Genomic DNA, 18,577 nt, shown 5'->3' on the forward strand with positions numbered 1-18,577 from the left:
ATTTCTGAAAACATACCGGAGTTCTTTCTGTAAGAGAAAACCTTTCACGCTGCCTCTCCCCACATCAGCAGGTAATGCACCCTCTTCCCACATTACCAACATACCCCCAACAACCTTCTTGGGCCCAGAATTGTCCCTGTGCGGTTGGACACACAAGAATCTTAGTCATGTATAGATTTACATATAGAACATTTTATTTAAACAAAACAACAACAAATAAAACTGAAGGGAATCTGGTGTTGTGGTGGCTGCCACGAAGTTGGGGTTACTGTCATTCAGGACTCAGGACACAGTTCCACATGTGGGATCAGCTTGTATTGAACAGGGTTGGTGGCACCAAGTGTCGTGCCTTGTGTTGTACAGAGTTAGTGGAACCACGTGTCGCCGGCCTTGCATATGGAAATATACCTGACTGATCAAAGGTAGTCTGGTGCTGTGGTCGCTGCTATGAAGTTGGGGTCACTGCCATTCAGGACTCAGGACACAGTTGCACATGTGGGATCGGCTGGTGTTGAACAGGGTTAGGGGCACCACGTGTCGCGCCTTGTGTTGAACAGGGTTAGTGGCACCACGTGTCATAAATTAAAATTGCGAGCTCTGTTGCCTGCAGTGTAGACTGTTATTAAGTGTTTGTTTGCACTTGAATATGAATTTGTTGATTGTACTAAAGCTATAACTGATATAAATAAAGTTCTTGAAGTAAGGATACTAAAAAGATATTATGTAGGTTTTAGGCCTGTGATAGTTACTTGCCTAGTGGACTAGTGTAATTAATTAATCAAGATTTAACTTTAATTGTGAGCCCTTCTGACCGCAGTGTAGGCGTATCATGAAAAGATGAAATATGTATAGAATACACTGTCGAAGTGCATGAGCCTGTGATGCTGCTTGGTGCGGATGGGCCGCAGTGGGAGCTATTTGTCTTGCCTACTGCGTCATCTGCAATCGCGACTGTATCTGAATTGTGAGTCCTGCTGACAGCAGTGTAGGCTAAAAGTAGCGATGAGCAAGGGTCCATAGCCACATGCATAGATTGGTGGCCCCACCGGCCTGCGTAGTTTAGGTTCCGTGGCACCACTTGTCGCCGGCCTTGCATATGGAAATATGCCTAACTGATCAAAGGAAGTATGTTGCTGTGGTCCCTGCCACAGACTTTGGTTCACTGCCATTCAGGACTCAGGACACAGTTCTATATGTGGGATCGGCTTGTGTTGAACAAGGTTAGTGGCACCACGTGTCACCAGCCTTGCATATGGAAATATGCCTAACAGATCAAAGGGAGTATGCTGCTGTGGTGACTGCCACGGACTTGGGGTCACTGCCATTCAGGACTCAGGACACAGTTCCACATGTGGGATCGGCTTGTGTTGAACAGGGATAGTGGCACCACGTGTCACGCCTTGTGTTGTATAGGATTAGTGGCACCACGTTTCACCGGCCTTGCAGATGGAAATATGCCTAACTGATAAAAGGGAGTATGCTGCTGTGTTCGCTGTCACGGACTTGGAGTCACTGTCATTCAGGACTCAGGACACAGTTCCACATGTGGAATCAGCTTGTGTTGAACAGGGTTAGTGGCACCATGTGTCACGCCTTGTGTTGTATAGGATTAGTGGCACCACGTTTCACCGGCCTTGCAGATGGAAATATGCCTAACTGATCAGAGGGAGTCTGGTGCTGTGGTCAATGCCACGGACTTGGGGTCACGGACATTCAGGACTCAGGACAAAGTTCCACATGTGGCATTGTTCGGCTTGTGTTGAACAGGGTTAGTGACACCACGTGTCGCCTGCTTGTGTTGAACAGGTTTAGTGGCACCATGTGTTGCGGCTTGCGTTGAATTCTGCCTGAATAAGTCACGTGGTGATGACTTGTGGTGCAGTGAGTTAGTGGCACCTAAAGCAGTCTGCCTGTGCGCACCCTGCGATGATGCATGTACTTATACCTACTCGGAGGAACTTTTGTTCCGAACATTGTAAGTCGTATATGGTATTTAGGGGGTGTTATACAGTGAGTGCGAAGGTAAATTTCCACGTATGAAATCAATTTGGTATTTGTGAAGTGCAAATTACTCACTCATATGGGTCTGATAGAGCTGGGGCGTAAGCTGAGCTGCTGCCGGACTCAGGGATAAAGGTGCTGAACTACTGACCCCTACCGGTCTGAAAGTGCGGGGTACGGAAATTAAGTGAGGTATTGCCTAGAGTGTCATGCTGTTAAATTGAGCTGCTGCTGGACTGGGATGAAACCGTGAGCCCAAACTGTGTGTCCTATGCTGTGAAATCATGTGCTCTGGGCGCTGTGCCACACCTGGTCAAGTAGTGTCAGCAATATCTTATACGTAGGAAGAGGAAGTTTGGTTTGGAACACAGTAACTTGTATATGGTGCTGGTAAGTGATCCGCAGCACTGCCAAAGGCAGTGCACCCAGGACATGCAGCAGATGTGCAAGGTATAGGTGGACATTAATGGAGTCGACCATGTGTTCGGGATGCCCTGCTATGCGTAAGTGGTTCTGCTTGTAGCTGCACTGGCTTGACATGTGCCAGTCTTGTGGATGAAATGGCACAGCTTGCTGCAATGAGCCGGGTCTGTGTGCAATGGGTGCAGGGCAGGGTTTTGGTGGGAGTACGTGTGAAGGCCAATTCGCGCACGCTAACTATGACAAAGGACTTTTGAGTATGGGATGTCCACTTGTTGTTCTCAAATCAGGCAGTGGGTAGTGTGGGAGACGGATGCAAATATTATCATATCTGTCAGGGGGGCTGGCCACTTGCAAGTTCCTTCTCGGAGCAGCGGATGTGTTAGAGCAAGATAGCTCAGACAAAGAAACTTTCATCCTTACAGTAACTTCTCCAGGTGCATTTACACAGGATGTGTACACAGGCCGGTCGTGGGTGTTGTGTGATGTCTGCGACCCTAGTCATCATGGATGAGATGCCCAGCACGTAGCACATGGGCGGGTTCACTGTGTGTTATGTTGCCGTACAGCTCCCACACTTTTGTGCGCTGCATTTTTGTATCCCATGCACTCCTACGGCACATTTTTGTAATGCCTATTCGCGCATGTCCTGCGGCATTCCAATCACACCGTGACACTGCCGTTTGGAGGTGGTGCATGCCACTTTACAACATCGACTGCAGCGGCCCTTGTGGCGGCCACAGCAGAACACAGAGATTTCTTCATTGATTTTGTGAGTACACTGTAAATGCACCCACTACCACAGTACAATTCAATAAAGGATTTTAGTATTTTGAATAAATCGCAAAGGTGCACCTCGTGTGTTTTTGCACGGGAACGCCTACTCTGCATCTCATTATCAGCACTTTAATTGCAGCTACAGTTAATATAAATCTAACACACTATTCAAAAGCTGGTGCAAACTGCAGACATCAGCAGTATTCCCACGATAACTGCCCCAAAATTTAACACCATGGTGGACACCACCAAATAACAGTAATAAGAACGAGAAAGAGTCACACAGCACTTAAGTAACAAACAAAAACATTATTGATTTTTTTTTTCCAAACTTTATTTTTTCATAAACGTATATATAAAGGATAAAGTAAATTTAACAAAACAACAAGGGGGAAGACTCCTTCGGGGACCATGAATGTCGACGACACAGCCTGGATAATAAAGCACAATATAAGGACGTGTGTAATGCTCATATCAAAGGAGCAAGAAACAGAGAAGGGAAAAAAAGCCAGAGCGAAAAAGAGAGGGAAGGAAAGAAAGAGAGTGAGAAAGGGAGAAGGGAGATAGAGTAAGAGAAGGTAAGGAAGGAAGTGAGAGAGAGAGTGAATTGAGGGAAGTGAGAGAGAGAGAGAGAGAGAGAGAGAGAGAGAGAGAGAGAGAGATAATGCCGTCCCTGTGCATTCATGACCAAATAATTACCTGCTGCCACCGGAGTGTCTACCAGTGGGCACTCCACGTGCCCATCAAAGCTCCGCAGCCTGGCAGATCGCACAGATGTCGTTGAGTCCTGAGTCATGAATGGTGGAGACCACATCAGCTTCTGCACGGCCCGGCAGATCTCACACATGTCGCTGAGTCCTGAGTCATCAATGGCGGAGACCACATCACCTTTTAGTGCTGCCAACCCTGTGCAACACAAGTCAGCGCCACGTGTTGGTAGGCCGCTGACGGCCATACAACTTAGGGTGCGACTAACCCTGTGCAACTCAAGTCAGCGCCACATGGTGGTAGGCCCCTGACGGCCACATCAGCTTTGGGTGACACTAACCCTGTGCAAGTCAAGTCCGTGCCACGTGTTAGTAGGCCCCTGATGGCCATACAGCCCCGGGTGCGACTAACCCTCTGCGCAACTCTATATGGACTCTTTATGATTCAGACCCGTGGAGCGTCCGCCATCCAGTCACCACCGGCAATAAAGGATGTGACGTTGTCGATACATTATATTTGCGTGGTCACATGGCCTGTGCCTCATGTGCTCGATGGGTGTGGTGTGTGTGCAATCCTGCCCTCAGGGAGTGGCCGTGACATGTTGACAACTAAAGCACTGACCTGCACACCAACAGCGAGTACGCCTGCGTCAGGTAGCTATGTGGGGGTGTGAAAACGTGTTTTCTCAATGGATTTTCTGTAGCAAACTTTAGACAAGGCTACAGGTCAAATTGCTGAACGGAATTTCACCAAATTTGGTAGGGAGAAAGGTCATGGTCCAGAAAGCGCGCTTTCTTGCATCGAGTGAAAATATAAAAGAAAGGTCCCGGGGGCAATTTAATATACCGGAGCTCTGTCATGCTCCCTCTTCCCAACATCACCACTTCGCAGCTATAGCGTTAGAAGCCAGTCCTTTGGCTCGCAGCTCTCTACCTTTGCGATTTAGTATGCTGCTGTGCCTGTACCTCTGAAAGCTAGTACGCTGCTGTTGCTTTGGGGGCTGACAGCTCGTAGTACTGCATCTGTGAGTCGACCGGACAGGCCGCAGTTCTCCCTCTGCGAGCCTGGGTGCGAACTGTTCATAAGTCACACTACATAAGCATTGAAAAGCCATTTTGTGATTTAGTCCATCAGCTGGCATCTGTCTGAGGCATTTCTGAAAACATACCAGAGTTCTTTCTGTGAGAGAAAGCCTTTCACGCGGCCTCTCCCCACATCAGCAGGTAATGCACCCTCTTCCCACATTCCCAACATACCCCCAACAACCTACTTGGGCCCAGATTTGTCCCTGTGCGGTTGGACAAACAAGAATCTTAGTCATGTATAGATTTACATATAGAACATTTTATTTAAACAAAACAACAACAAATAAAACTGAAGGGAGTCTGGTGTTGTGGTGGCTGCCACGAAGTTGGGGTTACTGTCATTCAGGACTCAGGACACAGTTCCACATGTGGGATCGGCTTGTATTGAACAGGGTTGGTGGCACCAAGTGTCGTGCCTTGTGTTGTACAGAGTTAGTGGCACCACGTGTCGCCGGCCTTGCATATGGAAATATGCCTGACTGATCAAAGGGAGTCTGGTGCTGTGGTCGAAGCTATGAAGATGGGGTCACTACCATTCAGGACTCAGGACACATTTGCACATGTGGGATCGGCTGGTGTTGAACAGGGTTAGTGGCACCACGTGTCGCGCCTTGTGTTGAACAGGGTTAGTGGCACCACGTGTCAAAAATTTAACTTGCGAGCTCTGTTGCCTGCAGTGTAGACTGTTATTAAGTGTTTGTTTGCACTTGAATATGAATTTGTTGATTGTACTAAAGCTATAACTGATATAAAAAAAGTTCTTGAAGCAAGGGTACTAAAAAGATATTATGTAGGTTTTAGGCCTGTGATAGTTACTTGCCTAGTGGACTAGTGTAATTAATGAATCAAGATTTAACTTTAATTGTGAGCCCTACTGGCCGCAGTGTAGGCGTATCATGAAAAGATGAAATATGTATAGAATACACTGTCGAAGTGCATGAGCCTGTGATGCTGCTTGGTGCGGGTGGGCTGCAGTGGGAGCTATTTCTCTTGCCTACTGCGTCATCTGCAATCGCGACTGTATCTGAATTGTGAGTCCTGCTGACAGCAGTGTAGGCCAGAGGTAGTGGTGAGCAAGGGCTCATAGCCACATGCATAGGTTGGTGGCCCCACCGGCCTGCGTAGTTTAGGTTCCGTGGCACCACGTGTTGCCGGCCTTGCATATGGAAATATGCCTAACTGATCAAAGGGAGTATGCTGCTGTGGTCTCTGCCACAGACTTTTGTTCACTGCCATTCAGGGCTCAGGACACAGTTCCACATGTGGGATTGGCTTGCGTTGAACAAGGTTAGTGGCACCACGTGTCGCCAGCCTTGCATATGGAAATATGCCTAACTGATCAATGGGAGTATGCTGCTGTGGTCACTGCCACGGACTTGGGGTCACTGCCATTCAGGACTCAGGACACAGTTCCACATGTGGGAACGGCTTGTGTTGAACAGGGATAGTGGCAGCACGTGTCACCGGCCTTGCATATGGAAATATGCCTTACTGATAAAAGGGAGTATGCTTCTGTGTTCGCTGTCACGGACTTGGAGTCACTGCCATTCAGGACTCAGGACACAGTTCCACATGTGGAATCAGCTTGTGTTGAACAGGGTTAGTGGCACCACGTGTCACGCCTTGTGTTGTACAGGGTTAGTGGCACCATGTGTCACCGGCCTTGCAGATGGAAATATGCCTAACTGATCAGAGGGAGTCTGGTGCTGTGGTCAATGCCACGGACATTCAGAACTCAGGACAAAGTTCCACATGTGGGATTGTTCTGCTTGTGTTGAACAGGGTTAGTGACACCAAGTGTCGCCTGCTTGTGTTGAACAGGTTTAGTGGCACCATGTGTTGCGGCTTGCGTTGAATTCTGCCTAAATAAGTACACGTGGTGATGACTTGTGGTGCAGTGAGTTAGTGGCACCTAAAGCACTCAACCTGTGCGCACCCTGCGATGATGCATGTAGTTATACCTACTTGGAGGAACTTTTGTCCCGAACATTGTAAGTCGTATATGGTGTTTAGGGGGTGTTATTCAGTGAGTGCGAAGGTAAATTTCCACGTATTAAATCAATTTGGTATTTGTAAAGTGCAAACTACTCACTCATATGGGTCTGATGGTGCTGGGGTGTAAGCTGAGCTGCTGCCGGACTCAGGGATAAAGGCGCTGAACTACTGACCCCTACCAGTCTGAAAGTGCGGGGTATGGAAATTAAGTGAGGTATTGCCTAGAGTGTCATGCTGTTAAATTGAGCTGCTGCTGGACTCGGGATGAAACCGTGAGCCCAAACTGTGTGTCCTATGCTGTGAAGTCATGTGCTCTGGGCGCTGTGCCATACCTGGTCAAGTAGTGTCAGCAATATTTTATACGTAGGAGGAGGAAGTTTGGTTTGGAACACAGTAACTTGTATATGGTGCTGGTAAGTGATCCGCGCAGTGCACCCAGGACATGCAGCAGATGTGCAAGGTATAGGTGGACATTAATGGAGTCGACCATGTGTTCGGGATGCCCTGCTATGCGTAAGTGGTTCTGCTTGTAGCTGCACTGGCTTGACATGTGCCAGTCTTGTGGATGAAATGGCACAGCTTGGTGCAATGAGCTGGGTCTGTGTGCAATGGGTGCAGGGCAGGGTTGTGGTGGGAGTACGTGTGAAGGCCATTTCACGCACGCTAACTATGATAAAGGACTTTGGAGTGTGGGATGTCTACTCGTTGTTCTCAAATCAGGCAGTGGGTAGTGTGGGAGACGGATGCAAATATTATCATATCTGTCAGGGGGGCTGGCCACTTGCAAGTTCCTTCACGGAGCAGCGGATGTGTTAGCGCAAGATAGCTCAGACAAAGAAACTTTCATCCTTACAGTAACTTCTCCAGGTGCATTCACACAGGATGTGTACAAAGGCCGTTCGTGGGTGTTGTGGGATGTCTGCGACCCTGGTAATCATGGATGAGATGCCCAGCACATGGCACATGGGCAGGTTCACTGTGTGTTATTTGCCATACTGCTCCCACGAGCCCCCACACTTTTGTGCACTGGGTTTTTGTATCCCATGCACTCCTACGGCACATTTTTGTAATGCCTATTCGTGCATGTCCTGCGGCATTCCAATCACACCGTGACACTGCCGTTTGGAGGTGGTGCATGCCACTTTACAACATCGAATGCTGCAGCCCTTGTGGCGGCCACAGCAGAACACAGAGATTTCTTCATTCATTTTGTGTGTACACTGTAAATGCACCCACTACCACAGTACAATTCAATAAAGGATTTTAGTATTTTGAATAAATCGCAAAGGTGCACCTCGTGTGTTTTTGCACGGGAACGCCTACTCTGCATCTCATTATCAGCACTTTAATGCAGCTATAGTTGAGATAAATCTAACACACTATGCAAAAGCTGGTGCAAACTGCAGACATCAGCGGTATTCCCGCGATAACTGCCCCTAAATTTAACACCATGGTGGACACCAACAAATAACAGTAATAAGAACGAGACAGAGTCACGCAGCACTTAAGTAACAAACAAAAACATTATTGATTTTTTTTCCCAAATTTTATTTTTGCATAAACGTATATATTAAGGATAAAGTAAATTTAACAAAATGAACACAAAACAACAAGGGGAACACTCCTTTCGGGACAATGAATGTCGACGACACAGCCTGGATAATAAAGCACAAAATAAGAACGTGTGTAATGCTAATATCAAAGGAGCAAGACACAGAGAAGCAAAAAAAAGCTAGAGAGAAAAAGAGAGGGAAGGAAAGAAAGAGAGTGAGAAAGGGAGAAGGGAGATAGAGTAAGGGAAGGTAAGGAAGGAAGTGAGAGAGAGAGTGAAGAGAGGGAAGTGAGAGAGAGAGAGAGAGAGAGAGAGAGATAATGCCATCCCTGTGCATTCATGACCAAATAATTACCTGCTGCCACCAGAGTGTCTACCAGTGGGCAATCCACGTGCCCATCAAAGCTCCGCAGCCTGGCAGATCGCACAGATGTCGCTGAGTCCTGAGTCATGAATGGTGGAGACCACATCAGCTTCTGCACTGTCCGGCAGATCTCACACATGTCGCTGAGTCCTGAGTCATCAATGGCGGAGACCACATCACCTTTTAGTGCTGCCAACCCTGTGCAACACAAGTCAGCGCCACGTGTTGGTAGGCCGCTGATGGCCATACAACTTAGGATGCGACTAACCCTGTGCAACTCAAGTCAGCGCCACATGGTGGTAGGCCCCTTGTGGAAATGTGAATTTTTATGGTCAATTGTGTCCCCTATTTTAGACCCCAACGGCTCTATGTACATGCTATAAGTACATGTATGTTCCCTCCAGTTCCAGCTATAAAGACGCAAATACATGTGCATCCAACGTCAACATGCCCTCTTTCAGATCCGCCATGAATGGGTCGAATATTCCATTCCTAAGTATGAAAGGCCACCGACTTTATGTGGTTCACTTTTCTAGTTTTGTAGTTCAGGTGAGTAGGCCCTGAATTCTGCCATCAAGCCTTTTTCTGCTTCTGCCTCTGAAATGCTCCAGCTTGGACCTGCATCCGTGTCCATGAACTTTGTCTTACTCCCTGCGCGGCTAACGGTGCCTGACGCGGCCTGTTGCCTGCCAAAAACTGTATTCAGCCTTCAAGTTATCTGCTCCGCTCCTCATCCAATGCATCCCTGTCTAGTAGTTTAAGTAAACATCCCTCCAGCTACCGAGCAAAAGGCTCGGCCTCGCTATCTCTATGCAAGTAATTCATAGCCCCTGTTACTATGGAAGATTCCTGCCCCCTCGCATCACATGTAGACACATAGACGCTTGTACACGCACTAACAGTCAGTATAGAATAGGATCTGTCCGAGAAGACCCTTCCTTCCAGATAATATAGTTCCTTAAACACAAGATATTAGATATGATTTAGGACTAGGTTGTCCTGACACCCCAGACTTCTGTCTCCACATGTAGGGCCAAATGTCACGTTCCCTTCACCCTCTAGTTGCACGTCAATCACACGTCATGTGGCTGCGCGCGCACCTTTGCCAAATATTTCTGCTGACACTGCAGGATTCTCTTATGGATCCACCCACTTGTGACATCATTTTAAATGACGTTTCTAGTATACGCCTGTATTTACGCCTATTTTTCATTACGTATGTGTATTCTTATCTGTATTATCAGCTGTTACGCCTCCTGCATCTGTCTTAATGCAATACTTTTCATATAAATATTGTTACTTGTCAATAATGTATTGCTGATCCCTTCCTGAACCTTCGTGGTGATGGAATATGATTGCCTAGTTCGAACTATAATTCCTTTGTAAGGAATAAAGCCCTTTTCAGAACCTCTAATACCACGGATTCTGCCTCTTATTTTGACTGAGTTATTCTTACTAGATTTTACCGCATAAAAAATAGTACAGGTAATTTAAATATTTACCACATAAATTGGCGCCCGAATAGGGACACTTTCTCATCTCACGCGCCGGAGGTGCGTTGCAGGCCCGGTCCCCTGCCACAGCTGAACGGACAAAAAACGCGTACCTGCAGGATTTCCTGTATCTCCCTCCGGCCAAGCGGGGGTGACTGAGGCTGCGATCAACACCCAGACGAGGCGGTGAGAAGTGCGAAGTATCCCGACCAGAGCCTAGCTGAGAGAGCAAGATCCGAGGTATACAGAGGCCCACCAGGTTCCGAAGTTCCGAGTCAAGTCGAGTCCAGTCCGGTCCAGTTCAGTTCAGTTCCGAGGCCTTCCGTTCCGTGCTACCCGGTGAGTACCGTTACTGGGGAGGCAGTTAGACGTGCACATTAATTTGTGCCGGTCCTGACGGGTTTGGGTACACAGATCCGGTCTGCACTGTTTTAGCAGTGTATCTGTACTGTTTAGCAGTATATCCAGTATGTTCATGTATATAATTCAGTATTATCTAGTATTAGTATTATGTCAGTAACTAGTTTTCTTCTAAATTATCATTGTCCGTTAAAAAAAAAAATTAAATGTTAAATGTTAAATGTTTTACTGTGTCCAAAAATTGTGGTATGAATGAGTGTTCAATATTGTGTTTATCGTATTAATTGTGTTCAAGTCCAGTTCGAGTAAGAACCAAGTAACAAGGTTTAAAGATGCCGTTCTTTTCAAAATTAAGACAGATCAAAACTAGAAAAGGAGTACTCGAAGAAGCTGTTCCCATTCCACCTAGGGACACTCCAGGGTATTTTATGTATCATAAACATGGCCTAGATGCCGTATTATATCTTGACTTATGGGTGGACTACACCAAGGATCTAGCAGAAAGTCACAGGTGGCCCGCAGCTGGGACATGGGATGCAGATTGCATCATGAGAGTAGAAGAAGAATTATGGAAAAAGAAAGCCAGACAGTCACAGAAAGATGCTATTGAGTTATGGCGTAAAGAATCGCATAGGCGTACAGAGAAAGCGCTCAGACTGGAAGAGAAAAGTAGAGAGAACTCAAATAGAGCCCGAGAAAACGTATTAGTTGAGGAAGGTATTCGAGTAACAACAGAACAAGTAGACAGACAACGAAACACTCTTATGAATGGTATGTATCCTCTTTTGGCCGAAGGTTTACCTAAGGCCGCCCCGGAAATACCGAAAGATTTGCCAACCCCATTACTCCCGATTAAAGCACATCCCAAGACCGCAAAAGATATTTTCCTTTCCTCCTATTTAGACGATGTAGTTCCAGAATATGTTAATGGTCCACCACACACGCCACCTGTCGAAGGTGCTCAACGCCGAGATCATCCGCCCCCACATCCGCAACAACAAACTCCTCCGCACAATCCCACAGGTCCATCTGTTTCCACCGCTTTTCCTGCATCCACAGTCTCTACCTTACACCCCACAAATCCTTTTGTGCCTAGCACCTCAGAAGGTGCGACAGCAATTTTTGCTACGCCACCATCACGAAGTAAATCGTCCCTTAGAGATTTAGCTAAACCACTCATTCAGTTAACAACACAGGAGGCAGCGACACCGACTGTCCTCCCTTGGACTCAGGAACATACACAAGCTTTTGAAAGCTTAAAGAAAGCTTTATGCCAAGCACCTGTTTTAGCAACGCCATGTTACAGCAAACGTTTTACACTTTTTGTTACAGAACGTGAAGGTACTGCTTTGTCAGTACTCACGCAGGAACAAGCAGGATCACACAAGCCATGTGCTTATTTTTCTAGTACATTAGATCCCGTAGCTCAGGCTCTTCCTGCGTGCCTGAAATCAGTCGCAGCAACAGCTTTAGCAATCAGACAAAGCGACGCCATAGTGTTAGGACATCAATTGACAGTACAAGTACCACACGCAGTAGAGGTTCTCTTGAACCGGACCCAAACACAACACTTGACTATAGCAAGACTGACGGGTTATGAACTAACATTGTTCCAGCCACACATAGAAATCAGACGCTGTAGTACATTAAATCCTGCCACACTTTTGCCATTAAATGGAACAGACCCATTGTCACACGATTGTATTGAAGTCATTACTATTACGACGAAACCCAGACAAGACTTGACAGATATTCCATTATCAGACCCAGACCTGACATTGTATGTAGATGGTTCATGCATGAGAACAAATACAGGAGAATTAGTGGCCGCTTATGCAGTCACAACAGACACTGAAATTATTGAAACAAATTGTATCGATACCTTGTCAGCTCAAGCAGCAGAGCTCATCGCTCTGACACAAGCCTGTATTCAAGCCAAAAATAAGAAAGTCAACATATACACCGATTCACGTTATGCATTCGGAGTCGTCCATGACTTCGGCGTGCTGTGGCGAGAGAGAGGTTATTTAACGTCTCACGGTGCCCACATCCAGCACGGTCCCCTTATTCAAGCTCTGTTAGATGCAATACATCTGCCTACTTCAATATCTATCATGAAGTGCAAAGCCCATACGAAAGTGACGGACATTATTTCTCAGGGTAACGACCTAGCTGACAGAACAGCTAAACAGACTGCTCAGAATCAGACTCATCCAACTGACACGACAAAGACAATAGTTCCGACACCAACACACTGCATGACAGTTAAGGATCCCGCCCTTGATGTAATTGACATACAGACACATGCTACACCAGAAGAAATAAAGAGATGGACTGAATTAGGAGGGATCCAAACGGATCAAGGATGGATGACGAAGGGAAAATCTATATGGTTTCTCCCCGACTCAATGGTTCAGGTCATCATTAACACAATACATAGTCCAGCGCACCTAGGAGAGAAAGCTATGCTAGACAGTATTCAACGCATTTGGTTCAATAAACACTTACGAGCAGCAGCTAAACAGAAAGTACGTACCTGTATGATTTGTTGTCAGTTCAATCCAGGAAAAGGCGTACCTGTAGACCAGGGTGGATTTCAACCCCCCGATCACCCTTTTGAAGTCCTCCAGATGGATTATATCCAGATGGAACGTTGTCGAGGATTCAAATATGTCCTCGTAGTTGTATGCGCTCTTTCCCGGTGGACAGAGGCGTATCCCGTCTCAGATTACACTGCCCCGACTACTGCCAAACAGTTAGTTCGAGAATTCTTCCCACGGTATGGTTTGCCCCGCATCGTGTACTCAGATAATGGCCAGCCGTTCTCATCCGAGCTAATGAAAAATGTTTCACTTCTGTTAGGCTACCAATGGAAATTCCACTGTGTCCGACATCCCGAGGCAGCAGGTCTAGTGGAACGACATAACCAAACTCTGAAAATTAGACTGTCCAAAGTATGTAGAGAAAAAGGTGTCGACTGGATAGTAGCCTTACCAGTTGCGCTCTTTTACATGAGAATGGTAGCACATTCTCGAACAGGGCTATCCCCGTATGAGGTGATCTTCGGTAGACCACCAAATATGTGGGGGACGCCTATACCTCGTAAAATCACTGATGTTGACTGTAATATGCTGACAGATTACCTGGCTTCCTTGATGTCTGCACTACAATCTTGTCGTTCACAGGTAGCTGCAGCTTTTCCCGACAACACTGAGGTGAAGCCCCACGACGTGGTTCCGGGGGACCTCGTGTTTGTGAGGAATTTTGACAGGAGGAGCCAGCTGGAGCCTCGGTGGCAGTCGCCGAAGCTCGTCTTATTGACCACAAGGACAGCCGTGAAGATTGAGGGACGTAAAGGGTGGTTGCACTCGAGCCACATCAAAAAATTTCATGGACTACCGTCCGATGTGAACCCTCAGCCCTGCATTCCCTCACAGACTGATTCAAAACTACCTCTGGTTGAAATGGCCAAGAGTGAAAACTATAAACTGAAACTAAGGTCTAGTAAGTCAGACAATTTGATTGTTTAAGTCCTCCCCAAGGTGAATCGGTTGAATTTGTCTCTGACATGTATCCTCTAGACCGAAATAGAGAGAGAAATAGACAGGAACAGCTCAAGAAACAGGCGTACTGTAAATCACTTCGTAGTCACTGCATAGTGACATTATTGATTATGTTTTTTCTAAGTCTTCTGATTATTAGTGTCGGTATATTTTTACACATGTATTACCCTATCTCCAAGCGTGCTTTCAATCCTACTGCCGAACATTCTTTTAGCGAATTACCCCCACATGAGTTGTCCTATAGATTTGCACTGCGCAACAACACATTCATTAGTATGTTACATCATTCTCATCAGACCAGCAATGCTACAAATTGTTGGATATGTGGCCGACTCCCTCCCTATCAGAAATACAAGGGAGTTCTGCCCCTCTTTCCGTATCCATTCACACACAATGGCTCCTGTGGAGCATGGTTTAGTTTGATTAATTCCCTAGATTCAAATACAGTAGTTTACCAAGACAATTGGGTATGGGGAAACCTGAACCTAGTTTTACTTAAAGTCTGCTACCCTAACAAGGAGGGACTTCCCAAAAGAACAGGAACTGATCTAGAAAATGAAGTATATGGATTAGGTAACTTTACACTTAATCTTATGATCCTGAATATTGAATCCGAAGCTACACCGATCTTGCCCGCTATGTCAGTATTTCCAGTTAGAGGCGAATTATGTGTAAGAAAGAATGGTTCAATACACATGGGCCATAGTAAATGTACCACTGTAATAGAATTCAGTGATAAAGGCAAATCTACATTTAGAGCTTCTCGTCACTCCTACTTCATCTGTGGTCACACCGCATACATACGCCTACCCCTAGATTGGGATGGTACCTGTTACATTGCATTCCTTCTGCCACCTGTTTTCCTAGCCCCGCCTGATTACCATAGGAATACCCATTTAGTACACAATAGACAGCAGAGAGATCTCCCGATTGTCGACTACACTGAAACAGCATGGGAGAAATACACAGATTTCAATAAAGGTTTCTTTCCCTACATAGGTACAGTCACTAATAGTAAGCTGATACGTAGATTAACTAGAACTCTTGAAGCAGTAGTGAATGAAACTACTTCCGCCCTGGGCAACTTAACAGAGGAGCAGTCTGCGATGCGGATTGTTGTTCTCCAAAATCGTCTTGTCCTTGACGTCATTCTGGCCGATAGGGGCGGAGCTTGTAGGGTCATCGGATCAAGTTGCTGTGTTTTCATACCAGAAAACGCGCCGTCAGTATATAAAGCCATAACTCGACTTCATAAGATTGTAAGCCAGATACACCAGAATCCAGGCACCTGGACTTGGTCCGGTTGGTTCTGGAGCGTGTTGTCAGCCTGGGGATGGAGGATCCTATCCTTCCTAGGTATTGGCTTTCTCATACTATTCAGTTGCTGCTTGTGTCTACAATGTGGGCCAGCGATTTGTGGTCTATGTGCCACATCGTGTATCCCACCTTCAAATTTTCATTCGAGATCCCGGAAGAAGAAAGAAGAACAAATGATGCTATATGAACAGATTGATGGATTGATGAAGATGGATATTTCATGAGGGTCCGTAGGGGACAAGGAGGGAATGTGGAAATGTGAATTTTTATGGTCAATTGTGTCCCCTATCTTAGACCCCAACGGCTCTATGTACATGCTATAAGTACATGTATGTTCCCTCCAGTTCCAGCTATAAAGACGCAAATACATGTGCATCCAACGTCAACATGCCCTCTTTCAGATCCGCCATGAATGTGTCGAATATTCCATTCCTAAGTATGAAAGGCCACCGACTTTATGTGGTTCACTTTTCTAGTTTTGTAGTTCAGGCGAGTAGGCCCTGAATTCTGCCATCAAGCCTTTTTCTGCTTCTGCCTCTGAAATGCTCCAGCTTGGACCTGCATCCGTGTCCATGAACTTTGTCTTACTCCCTGTGCGGCTAACGGTGCCTGACGCGGCCTGTTGCCTGCCAAAAACTGTATTCAGCCTTCAAGTTATCTGCTCCGCTCCTCATCCAATGCATTCCTGTCTAGTAGTTTAAGTAAACATCCCTCCAGCTACCGAGCAAAAGGCTCGGCCTCGCTATCTCTATGCAAGTAATTCATAGCCCCTGTTACTATGGAAGATTCCTGCCCCCTCGCATCACATGTAGACACATAGACGCTTGTACACGCACTAACAGTCAGTATAGAATAGGATCTGTCCGAGAAGACCCTTCCTTCCAGATAATATAGTTCCTTAAACACAAGATATTAGATATGATTTAGGACTAGGTTGTCCTGACACCCCAGACTTCTGTCTCCACATGTAGGGCCAAATGTCACGTTCCCTTCACCCTCTAGTTGCACGTCAATCACACGTCATGCGGCTGCGCGCGCACCTTTGCCAAATATTTCTGCTGACACTGCAGGATTCTCTTATGGATCCACCCACTTGTGACATCATTTTAAATGACGTTTCTAGTATACGCCTGTATTTACGCCTATTTTTCATTACGTATGTGTATTCTTATCTGTATTATCAGCTGTTACGCATCCTGCATCTGTCTTAATGCAATACTTTCCATATAAATATTGTTACTTGTCAATAATGTATTGCTGATCCCTTCCTGAACCTTCGTGGTGATGGAATATGATTGCCTAGTTCGAACTATAATTCCTTTGTAAGGAATAAAGCCCTTTTCAGAACCTCTAATACCACGGATTCTGCCTCTTATTTTGACTGAGTTATTCTTACTAGATTTTACCGCATAAAAAATAGTACAGGTAATTTAAATATTTACCACACCCTGACTGCCACATCAGCTTTGGGTGGCACTAACCCTGTGCAAGTCAAGTCCGTGCCACGTGTTAGTAGGACCCTGATGGCCATACAGCCCCGGGTGTGACTAACCCTCTGCGCAACTCTATATGGACTCTTTATGATTCAGACCCGTGGAGCGTCCGCCATCCAGTCACCACCGGCAATAAAGGATGTGACGTTGTCGATACATTATATTTGTGTGGTCACATGGCCTGTGCCACATGTGCTCGATGGGTGTGGTGTGTGTGCAATCCTGCCCTCAGGGAGTGGCCGTGACATGTTGACAACTAATGTTCTGACCTGCACACCAACAGCGAGTACGCCTGCTTCAGGTAGCTATGTGGGGATGTGAAAACGTGTTTTCTCAATGGATTTTCTGTAGGAAACTTTAGACAAGGCTACAGGTCAAACTGCTGAACGGAAGTACGCCAAATTTGGTAGGGAGAAAGGTCATGGTCCAGAAAGCACGCTTTCTTGCATCGAGTGAAAATATAAAAGAAAGGTCCCGGGGGCAATTTAATATACCGGAGCTCTGTCATGCTCCCTCTTCCCAACATCACCACTTCGCAGCTATAGCGTTAGAAGCCAGTCCGTTGGCTCGCAGCTCTCTACCTTTGCGATTTAGTATGCTGCTGTGCCTGTACCTCTGAAAGCTAGTACGCTGCTGTTGCTTTGGGGGCTGACAGCTCGTAGTACTGCGTCTGTGAGTCGACCGGACGGGCCGCAGTTCTCCCTCTGTGAGCCTGGGTGCGGACTGTTCATAAGTCACACTACATAAGGATTGAAAAGCCATTTTGTAATTTAGTCCTTCAGCTGGCATCTGTCTGAGGCATTTCTGAAAACATACCGGAGTTCTTTCTGTGAGAGATACCCTTTCACGCTGCTTCTCCCCGCATCAGCAGGTAATGCACCCTATTCCCACATTACCAGCATACCCCCAACAACCTTCTTGGGCCAGAATTGGCCCTGTACGGTTGGACAAACAAGAATCTTAGTCATGTATAGATTTACATATAGAACATTTTATTTAAACAAAACAACAACAAATAAAACTGAAGGGAGTCTGGTGTTTTGGTGGCTGCCACGAAGTTGGGGTTACTGTCATTCAGTACTCAGGACACAGTTCCACAAGTGGGATCGGCTTGTATTGAACAGGGATGGTGGCACCAAGTGTCGTGCCTTGTGTTGTACAGAGTTAGTGGCACCACGTGTCGCCGGACTTGCATATGGAAATATGCCTGACTGATCAAAGGGAGTCTGGTGCTGTGGTTGCTGCTATGAAGTTGGGGTCAATGCCATTCAGGACTCAGGACACAGTTGCACATGTGGGATCGGCTGGTGTTGAACAGGGTTAGTGGCACCACGTGTCGCGCCTTGTGTTGAACAGGGTGAGTGGCACCACGTGTCAAAAATTAAAATTGCGAGCTCTGTTGCCTGCAGTGTAGACTGTTATTAAGTGTTTGTTTGCACTTGAAGATGA

The sequence above is a fragment of the Triturus cristatus genome, chromosome 3_1 (assembly GCF_964204655.1).
Source record: "Triturus cristatus chromosome 3_1, aTriCri1.1, whole genome shotgun sequence".
NCBI lineage: Eukaryota > Metazoa > Chordata > Amphibia > Caudata > Salamandridae > Triturus > Triturus cristatus.